Source organism: Halichoerus grypus, chromosome 6, assembly GCF_964656455.1.
Source record: "Halichoerus grypus chromosome 6, mHalGry1.hap1.1, whole genome shotgun sequence".
NCBI classification, from domain to species: domain Eukaryota; kingdom Metazoa; phylum Chordata; class Mammalia; order Carnivora; family Phocidae; genus Halichoerus; species Halichoerus grypus.
Genome location: NC_135717.1, coordinates 71,496,388 through 71,506,514, shown reverse-complemented (window position 1 = coordinate 71,506,514; position 10,127 = coordinate 71,496,388). Strand labels below are relative to the sequence as shown.

Here is a 10,127-nt window from a genome sequence, read left to right as displayed (position 1 = left end):
GCAAAAATCCTCACCAAAATATGAGCAAGCCAAATACAACAATATGTTAAAAAAAAAAAATTACTCACCACAATCAAGTAGGACTTACTCCAGGGATGCAAGGGTGGTTCAATATTCACAAACCAATCAACATGGAACATCACACCAACAAGAGAAAAGATAACAACTATATGATCATCTCAATAAAAGCAGAAAAAGCATCTCAATAAAAGACAAAGTACAACATCCATTCATGATAAAAACTCTAAACAAAGTAGGTTTAGAGAAAACATAACTCAACATAATAAAGGCCATATATGAAAAACCCACAGCTGTCATAATACTCAATCGTGAAAAGTGAGAGCTTTTTCTTTAAGATCAAGACAAGACAAGGATGTCCACTATCACCACTTTTTATTATCAATATAGTACTGGAAGTCCTACAACAACAAAAAGATAAGAAAAACAAATAAAAGACAACCAAATTGATAAGAAAGAATTAAAACTGTCACTATTTGCAGATGACATGATAATATAAATAGAAAACCCTAAGGACTCCAGCAAAAAACTATTAGAACTGATAAATGAATTCAGTAAAGTTTCAGGATACCAAATTAACAAACAGAAATCTGTTGCATTTCCATATGCTAATAGTGAAGTAGCAGAAAGAGAAATTAAGAAAACAATTCCACTTATGATTACCCCAAAAGGGATAAAATACCTAGGAATAAACTTAACCAAAGGGGTAAAAACTATAAAACACTGATGAAAGAAATTGAAGATGACATAAACAAAAGGAAATATATTCAATGCTCATGCATTCAAAGAACAATTTTGTTAAAATGTCTGTATTACCAAAGCACTCTATAGATTTATTTTTTAAAAGATTAGTTTATTTATTTATTTATTTATTTAAGAGAGAGAGAGCACACAGAAGAAGAGGGAGAGGGAAATCCGGGAGCCTGATGTGGTGCTCAATCCCAGGACCCTGGGATCATGATATGAGCCAAAGGCAGACACTTAACCTACTGAGTTACCCAGACACCCCTAGATTTAATAAAATTTCTATCAAAATATCAACAAGCTTTTTTCACAAATAAGACAAATAATACTAAAATTTGTATGGAACCACAAAATATCCCAAATAGCCAAAGCAATCTTGAGAAGGAACAAAGCTGGAGGTATCACAATTCCAGATTTCAAGATGTACTACAAAGCTGTAGTAATCCAAATACTATGGTACCGACACAAAAATTACACCCATAGACAAATAGAACAGAATAGAGAGTCCAGATATAAACCCACACTTACATGGTAAACTAATCTACAATGAAGGAGGCAAAAATATACAATGGAGAAAAGACAGACTTCAACAAATGGTGCTGGGAAAACAGGACAGCCACATGCAAAAGAATGAAACTGGACCACTTCTTACACCATATACAAAAATAAACTCAAAATGGATTAAAGACTTAAATGTGAGACCTGAAATGATAAAACTCCTAGAAGAAAACATAACTTTTCCAGTAATTTCTTTGACATCAGCCATTGAAACATTTTTCTAGATATATTTCTTGAGGCAAAGGAAACAAAAGCAAAATTAAACTATTGGGACCACACCAAAATAAAAAGCATTTGTTCCGTGAAGGAAACCATCAACAAATTGACAAGGCAACAAAAGAAGCAGGAAGATGGTGGCAGAGTAGGAGGACCCTAGGCTTCACTCATTCCACAGAACACAACTAGATAACCATCAAATCATCCTAAATACCTCAGAAATTGACCTGAAAATTGACAGAACAAAGTCCATAACTAAAGGAGAGAAGAGGCTATATGAAGGAAGGTAGGAAGTGTGGAGATATGCTTTAGGGAAGAAAAGGATCACTGGTGCTGCAGAGGGGAGGGAGCCATGATTGTGGAGAAGGGCAAGAGAGAGAGAGAGAGAGGGCACACAGGGGAATACAAAAGGAGAAAGTTTCCCCAAGGCCAATTGCTTGGAAAATAAGAGGGGCTGAATTTCATGAGTTCTTGTAACCAGTGGTGTTGGAGTTTTAAAGGTCAGTGGGCTTGGCTGGGATAGAGCCTAGAAGGCACTGCCCTACTCCTGGAGGGAAGGTAGGTAAACAACACTGGGACAGACAGCCTGGAAACAGTGATCTGAAGAGTGCCTGGGGCACAGAGTGGGGAGATTATTTGCTCTTCTTAAAGCCTGTTCCTGAGAGGCAGCATTCACAAAGGAACAAAATTCTCTGGGAACAAAGGAACTGGCCAATGCCATTTCCTCTTCTGTCCCTCATAAACACAGAGCCATCTTCAGAAAGCAGCACAATGCCAACACTGGCTGCTAATTTGCTTACACCAAGCACCACACCCTTGTGCTCCAGTGGAACTTCCCTTCTCAGTAATGCTTACCTCAATTGAGCACAGTGGACCCCTCCTTCAGAAGACCAGCACAAGCCCCTGCCAACACCACATCTCCCAGAGTTTTGCAGGGTATCAGTTCCAGTGGAGGTGGTGACAGGTCTCATTTCACATGCAGACCAGAGTACACCCAGCTAAAACTCACTACATTCAGGCCAGGGACCAAACACTGCCTACAATAGGCGAGGAAAGCCTCTGCAGACAACTGGCCTATAGGATAGAGCAGCCAGAACACAATAGCAGAGCTCACACAGCTCACACCAGACACTCCCTGAAGCATAGTTTCCTGGGCACTACATGGCCTCTTCTTCATAAGGCCACTATTTTCAGGACCAGGAAACATAACTGGCTTTTCTAACACAGAGAAGAAGGCAGAGACTTAGACAAAATGCAAAGATGAAGGAATTTATATCAAATGAAAGAACAAGATAAGGCCATGGCCAGGGATCTAAGCAGAATAGATATAAGTAACATGCCTGATGAAGAATTTAAAGCTACAATCATAAGGATAGTCACTGGACTTGAGAAAAGAATTGAAGACATCTGACATCAGTGAGACCTTTATCACAGAGACAAAAAGGTTAAAAATTAATTACTTGGAGATGAATAGTGTAATAAATGATATTAGAAATCTGTTTGATGCATTGAATAGCAGGCTGGAAGAAGTTGAGGAATGAATTAATGACCTAGAAGACAAAGTAATGAAAAGCAATGGAACTGAACAAAAGAGAGAAAGAAGAACTATGCAAAACAAGAATAGACTTAGGGAACTCAGTGGCTACATCAAATTTAATAACATTGCTAATACAGGAGTCCCAGAAGAATAAGAAGAGAGAAAAAGGGGCAGAAAATTTATTTGAAGAAATCATACCTGCAAACTTCCTTAATCTGGGGAGGGGAAGAGACATCCAGATCCAAGAGGCACAGAGAACTCCCATCAAAATCAACAAGAGCAGGCCAACAACAAGACTTATTATAATTAAATTTTCAAACAATATGGCAATAAAGAAAAAATCTTAAAAGCAGCAAGACAAAAGAAGTCATTAACTTACAAGGGAAACCCATAAGGTTAGCTGGAGATTTCTCCCCAGAAACTTGGAAAACCAGAAGGGAGTGGCATGATATATTCAAAATGCTGAATAGGGAAAATCTGCAGCCAACAATATTCTACCCAGCAAGGCTATCATTCAAATTAGAAGGAAAGATTAAGAGTTTCCCAGATAAACAAAAACTAAAGGACTTCATGACCACTAAACCAGTCCTGCAAGAAATATTAAAGGGGACTCTTTCAGGGGAAAGGAGAGACCAAAAGTGACAGTATAAAGGCAGAAAGCACAAAAGCAGTAAAAATGAATATTTCTGTAAAAATCAGTCAAGAAACTCATACAAAAAAAGATACAAAATATAATAACATATACATAAAACATGGGCAGGAGATGAGAAAAGAATGTGTTCAAATTTGAACAACCATCAACCTAATATAGATTGCTATTTGCAGAAAAAGTTACATACAAAACTATTGGTAACCATATATCAAAAACCACTAATACTGATGCAAAAATAAAGAGAAAGAAATCCAAATATATCACTAAACAAAATCAACAAAACATGAAAGAAAGATAAGAAAGAATTGGGAAATCTCCAGAAACAACCGCAAATTGAGTAATTAAATGGCAATAAATACCTATCAATAATTACTTTGAATGTAAAGGGACTAAATACTCCAATCAAAGGGCATAGCATTTTGGAATGAAAAAAGAAAAAGAGACCCATCGATATGCTGCCTATAAGAGACACATTTTAGACCTAAAGACACCTGCAGATTGAAAGTGAGGGAATGGAGAAACATTTATCACAAAAACGGATGTCAAAAGAAAGCCAGACTAGCAATACTTATACCAGACAAACTAGACTTTAAAACAGAGACTATAACAAGAGACAAAGAAAAGGACTATATAATCATAAAGGAGACAATTCAAAAGAAGAAATAACTATTATAAATACTTTTTCACCCAAATGGGAGCACCCAAATATATAAAACATAATAACAAACATAAAGGAACTAATTGATAATAATATAATAATAGTAGGGGATTTTTTGGGGGGGGATTGGCAGAGCTGGCTGAGGCTTTATTTGGGAAAAGACACTTGAATTGGCTTTTAGTTGGGGGCATGGACAAGAGGGGGTACCCAGGGCAGTAGACTCCCCCCAAGGGTAGGCTGAGGACTGGGGCTGAGTCTTAAGTGGCTCTCCTGTTCCCAACACTCCCCGGCACAGCTCCTTCCCCCCCAAAGCCTCTATGGCAGCCACAAGAGTGGGGAGGCTGGGAGGGACCACTGTAGTTGTTCACTTGGACAGGACATCAGACGACTCGGACACCAGCTTCCCATCACGGGTCTCGATCTTCTTCACAACCACAGCCTTGGAGGAGCCACTGCGGCTGAAGGAAACAGCAGGGCCAAAACTGGACTGGAAAGAGCTCAGGCCATAGTTGAGGCCAGGGCTTGTGAGGCCCCGATAGGCCGAGCTCAGGCCACCTGAGTAGCCACTGGTGGTCTTAGTATGGATACTCATGTTCTGCATCCCAGACTCCAGCCACTCTCCTCGCCCTCCAGCAGCTTGTGGTAGGTGGTGATCTCGATGTCCAGCGCCAGCTTGACGTTCATGAGCTCCTGGTACTCACGTAGCTGCCGGGCCATGTCCTGCTTGGCTCACTGCAGGGCGGCCTCCAGCTCGGCCACCTTGGCATTGGCATCCTTAATGGCCAGCTCCCCACGCTGCTCAGCATCAGCAATCGCAGCCTCCAGGGCAGCCCTCTGGTTTTTGAGGGCCTCGATCTCAGCCTGGAGTCGGCTGATGCTCTGGTTCATCTCAGAAATCTCCGTCTTTGTGCAACGGAGGTCATCCCCGTGTTTCCCAGCCAGTGTCTGCAGCTCCTCGTACTTGATCTGGTACCTGGTCTCGGCCTCAGCCCGGCTGCTGTTGGCGATGTCCTCGTACTGGGCCTTGACCTCAGCGATGATGCTGTCCAGGTCCAGGGAGCAGCTGCTGTCCATAGACAGCACCACAGACGTATCCAAGATCTGGGACTGCAGCTCACAGATCTCCTCTTCATACAGCTGCCTTGAGAAGCTGATCTCGTTGGTCAGCCCTTCCAGGCAGGACTCCAGCTCTACCTTGTTCATGTAAGCTTTGTCCACATCCTTCTTGATGAGGACAAATTCATTCTCCATGTCTGCACGCTCTTTGATCTCCTCCTCATATTTATTCTTGAAGTTCTCCACCAGCCCCTGCATGTTGCCAAGCTTCACCTCCAGCTTCAGCTTCTCCTGGCCCAGGATGTCCAGCTGCCACTGGAGGTTGCTGATGTCACTCTCGAACATGTTGTCTGTATTGCTCTGAGCAGTTTTCTGCTGCTATAGGAGGCTCCACTTCGTCTCCAGAATTTTGTTCTGCTGCTACAGGTGCCTCACCTTGTCGATGAAGGAGGCAAATTTGTTGTTGAGGGTCTTGATCTTCTCCTTCTCTTGGGTGTGCACAGCTTGGATGTTGGGGCCCACCTCCAGCTTAAGGGGGCTCAGCAGGTTCTGGTTCACTGAGACAGCCGTGATGCCCCCCACACCCCTGGTCCCACCGCTGTAGCCCCCAACCACACTCATGCTGCTGCTCAGGCCACCCCAGAAGCTGCTGCTGCTGCCGCCCACCCAGGAGAAGGCAGAGGAGCTGATGCGGGAGCCAGGCCTGCTCATGTAGGAGCAGCTGCTAAAGGCCTGGGGGCCAGAGGTGGACATCTTGTAGGACTTCTGGGTCACCCTGATGGACATGGTGGAGGCCGGAGTGGAGGCTGGAGTGGAGGGGAGTAGGCTGAACCTGACAGGGGTTCCAGAAGGAGCTGAGAAGCTGCTTCAGGTCAATAGTAGGGGATTTTAGCACCCTATTTACAGCAATAGACAGATTATCTAAACAGAAAATAACCAAGGAAACAGTGGCTTTGAATGACACCCTGGACCAAATGAACTTAATAAATATATTCAGAATAGTCCATCCTAAAGCAGCAGAATACCCATTCTTTTGAAACATGGAAGATTTTCCAATATGGTGCATATTAGGTCACAAAACAGGCCTCAACAAATATAAAAAGATTGCAGTAATACTATGCACCATAACATTATGAAATTAGAAATCAATCACAAGAAAAAATCTGGAAAGACCACAAATACATGGAGGTTAAACAATATGCTACTAAAGAATGAATGGGTCAACCAGGAAATTAAAGAAGAAATAAAAAAAAATACATGGAAACAAATGAAAATGAAAACACAATGGTCCCAAAACTTTGGGATGCAGCAAAAGCAGTCTTAAGAGGGAAGTATATGGCAATACAGGCCTACCTCAAGAAGCAAGGAAAATCTCAAATAAACAACCTAACCTTACACTTAAAGGAGCTAGAAAAAGAACAAAAAAATGAAGCCTAAAGCTAGCAGAAAGAATAAAATAATAAAGATTAGAGCAGAAATAAATGATACTGAAACTAAAAAAAAAATTAAAACAGATCAATGAAACCAGGACCTAGTTCTTTGAAAAAAAATTAATAAAATTGATAACCCCTTAGACAGACTTATCAAAAAGAAAAGAGAAAGGACTCAAATAAATAAAATCATGAATGAGAGGAGAGATCACAACCAACACCACAGAAATACAGACAATTATAAGAAAATATTATGAAAAACTATATGGCAACAAATTGGACAGCCTGGAAGAAATAGATAACTTTCTAGAAATGTATAAATTACCAAAACTGAAATAGGAAGAAATAGAAAACGAACAGACCAATAACCAGCAAAGAAATTGAATCGCTAATCAAAAAACTCCCAACAAACAAAATTCCAGGGCCAGATGGTTTCCCAGGGGAATTCTACCAAATAATTTAAGAAGAGTTAATACCTTCTTAACTATCAAACCATTCCAGAAAAATTGAAAAGGAAAGAAAAATTCCAAATTTATTATATGAGGCCAGCATTACCCTGATACCAAAACCAGATAAAGACACCACCAAAAAAGAGAACTATAGGCCAATATCCCTGATGAAAATAAATGCAAAAATTCTCAATGAAATGCTAACACACTGAATCTAACAATACATTAAAATAATCATTCACAACAATCAAGTGGGATTATTCCTAGATTGCAAGGGGTGGTTCAATATTTGCAAATTAGTCAATGTGATACATCACATTAAAAAAGAAAGGATAGGTACAATATGATCATTTCAATAGATGCAGAAAAAACATTTGACAAAGTACAACATACATCATAATAAAAACCCTCAACAAAGTAGATTTAGAGGGAACATAACATCCTAAAGGCCATATATGAAAAACTCACAGCTAATATCCTCAATGAGGGAAAACTGAAAGCTTTTCCTCTATGGTCAGGAACAAGACAAGGATGTCCACTCTCACCATAGTACTGGAAGTCCTAGCCACAACAATCAGACAACAAAAAGAAACAAAAGGCATCCAAGTCAGCAAGGAAGAAGGAAAACTTTGCTATTTGAAGATAAGATGATACTATACATACAAAACTTGAAAGATTCCACAAAGAAAAAAACTGCTAAAACTAATAAATGAAATCAGTAAAGTCACAGGATACAAAATCAACATACAGAAATCTGTTGTATTGCTGTACATCAATAATGAAGCAGCACAAAGAGAAATTAAGAAAACAGTCCCATTTACAGTTGCACCAAAAAAAGTAAAATACCTAGGGATAAATTTAACCAAGGAGAAGAAAGACTTGTACTCTGAAAACTATGAAACACTGATGAAAGAAACTGAAGATGATACAAAGAAATGGAAAAATATTCTATGGTCATGGATTTGGAAGAAGAAATTTTGTTAAAATGTCTATAGTACCCAAAACAATTTACACATGTAATGCCACCCCTATCAAAATACCAGCATTTTTCACAAAGCTAGCACAAACAATCCTAAAATTTGTACAGAACCACAAAAGACCCTGAATAGCCAAAGCAACCTTGAAAAATATAAACAAAGTTGGAAGCATCACAATTCTGGACCTCAAGTTATATTACAAAGCTGTAGTGATCAAAACATTATGGTACTGTCACAAAAATAGAAACATAGACCAATGGAACTGAATAGAAAATCCAGAAACGAACCCACAACTATATGGTCAATTAATTTTCCACAAAGCAGGAAATAATATTCAATGGGAAAAAGACAGTCTCTTCAACAAATGGTGTTTGGGAAACTGAACAGCAACATGCAGAAGAATGAAACTGTACCACTTCCTTACACCATACACAAAAATAAATTCAAAATGGATTAAAGATCAAAATGTGAGACCTGAAACTGTAACAATCCTGGAAGAAAACCCAGGCAATAACCTCTTTGACATTGGCTATAGCAACTTCTTTCTAGGTAGATCTCCTGGGGAGAGGGAAACAACGGTAAAAATAAATGATTGGGACAACATCAAAATAAAAAGCTTCTGCACATGGAAGAAGAAAATCAACAAAACTAACAGGCAACCTATAGAATGGGAGAAGATATTCCAAATGACATATCTGATAAAGGGTTAGTATCCAAAAAATATAACAAACTTATAAAACTCAACACTTAAAAATGAATAATACAATTAAAAATTGGGCAGAAGACATGAATAGCCCCAACAGATATAGGAAAAGATTCTCCACATCACTGATCATCAGGGAAATACAAATCAAAACTACAATGAGATACCACCTCACACTGTCAGAATAGCTAAAATCAACAACACAAGAAACAACAGGTGTTGTGAGGATGTGGAGAAAGAGGAACCATCTTCACAGTTGGTGGAAATGTAAACTGGTGCAGCCACTGTGGAAAACAGGATAGAGTTTCCTCAAAGAAGTTGAAAATAGAACTACCCTACGATCCAGCAATTGCACTAGTAGGTCTTTACCCAAAGAATACAAAAATATTAATTCAAAGGGATACATGCACTCCAATATTTATAGCAGCCTTATCTATAATAGCCAAATTGTGGATACAGCCCAAGTTCCATTGACTGATGAATGGATACCACATCTTCTTTACATATATACATACATATACATATATGTATGTTAACTTGCATAATATATAATGTATAATATAACTGTATAATATATAATTATACAGACTACATGTCTATATTACATATTTATATGTATATATATTATGTTATATTAAATATATAATATATAATAATATATAATTATATAATATATGTAATTGAATATTATTCAGCCATTAAAAATGAGATTTTGCTATTTGCAATGACATGGATGGAGCTAGAGAGTATTATGATAAGTGAAATAAGTCAGTCAGAGAAAAACAATACCATATGATTTCTTTTATATGTGGAATTTAAGAAACAAAACAAATGAGCATAGGGGGAAAAAAGAGAGAGAGGCAAACCAAGAAATAGATTCTTAACTATAGAGAACAAACTGATGGTTGCCAGAGGGGAGATGAAGATGGTGGATGTATTAAATAGATGATGGGGTTTAAGGAGGGCACATGTTGTGATGAGTACCAAGTGATGTATGGAAGTGTTCAATCACTACTTTGTACACCTGACACTAATATAACACTGTATGTTAGCTAACTGGAATTTGAATATTTTTTTAAATGACAACGCAACCTACTGAATGGGAGAATATATTTGCAATAGATAAATC

General features: G+C 38.7%; 1 pseudogene; it reads right to left on the bottom strand.

Annotated features, from left to right (window-relative positions):
• Positions 1-4,747: 4,747 nt before the first annotated feature.
• On the bottom strand, positions 4,748-6,225 carry LOC118552270 (keratin, type II cytoskeletal 8 pseudogene; annotated as a pseudogene).
• Between the last annotated feature and the right edge of the window lie 3,902 nt (positions 6,226-10,127).